The sequence below is a fragment of the Aulostomus chinensis genome, unplaced genomic scaffold (assembly GCF_037954235.1).
Source record: "Aulostomus chinensis isolate RoL2024-O1b breed Wild unplaced genomic scaffold, RoL_Achi_v1.0 HiC_scaffold_90, whole genome shotgun sequence".
NCBI lineage: Eukaryota > Metazoa > Chordata > Actinopteri > Syngnathiformes > Aulostomidae > Aulostomus > Aulostomus chinensis.
The window spans coordinates 57,501-58,596 of NW_028234232.1; positions in this window are offsets into that span (position 1 = coordinate 57,501).

Genomic DNA, 1,096 nt, shown 5'->3' on the forward strand with positions numbered 1-1,096 from the left:
CTGTTTCCTATAATCGTGACACGACCATTCTGTGCAGTGTTGTCAATTGCGAAATAAGGAGGGAGATAAGGGGAGCGGGGGAGGACGACAGTTTCACTGCTGTTAGATCCCTCGTTGAAATTTGCTGCCCCTGGTACTCCATCGGAGCTCCCGTGCCCCTGGTACTCCAATGTTAATTCCTCCCCTGTGTGGACTCTGTCGGATTTTCACTCCCGTGCCCCTGGTACTCCAGCGGAGCTCCCGTGCCCCTGGTACTCCAATGTTAATTCCTCCCCTGTGTGGACTCTGTCGGATTTTCACTCCCGTGCCCCTGGTACTCCAGCGGAGCTCCCGTGCCCCTGGTACTCCAATGTTAATTCCTCCCCTGTGTGGACTCTGTCGGATTTTCACTCCCCTGCCCCTGGTACTCCAGCGGAGCTCCCCTGCCCCTGGTACTCCAGCGGAGCTCCCCTGCCCCTGGTACTCCAGCGGAGCTCCCGTGCCCCTGGTACTCCAGCGGAGCTCCCCTGCCCCTGGTACTCCAGCGGAGCTCCCCTGCCCCTGGTACTCCAGCGGAGCTCCCCTGCCCCTGGTACTCCAGCGGAGCTCCCCTGCCCCTGGTACTCCAGCGGAGCTCCCGTGCCCCTGGTACTCCAGCGGAGCTCCCCTGCCCCTGGTACTCCAGCGGAGCTCCCCTGCCCCTGGTACTCCAGCGGAGCTCCCCTGCCCCTGGTACTCCAGCGGAGCTCCCGTGCCCCTGGTACTCCAGCGGAGCTCCCGTGCCCCTGGTACTCCAGCGGAGCTCCCCTGCCCCTGGTACTCCAGCGGAGCTCCCCTGCCCCTGGTACTCCAGCGGAGCTCCCCTGCCCCTGGTACTCCAGCGGAGCTCCCGTGCCCCTGGTACTCCAGCGGAGCTCCCCTGCCCCTGGTACTCCAGCGGAGCTCCCGTGCCCCTGGTACTCCAGCGGAGCTCCCCTGCCCCTGGTACTCCAGCGGAGCTCCCGTGCCCCTGGTACTCCAGCGGAGCTCCCCTGCCCCTGGTACTCCAGCAGAGCTCCCGTGCCCCTGGTACCCCAATATTAATTCCTCCCCCGTGTGGACTCTGTCGAATTTTCAC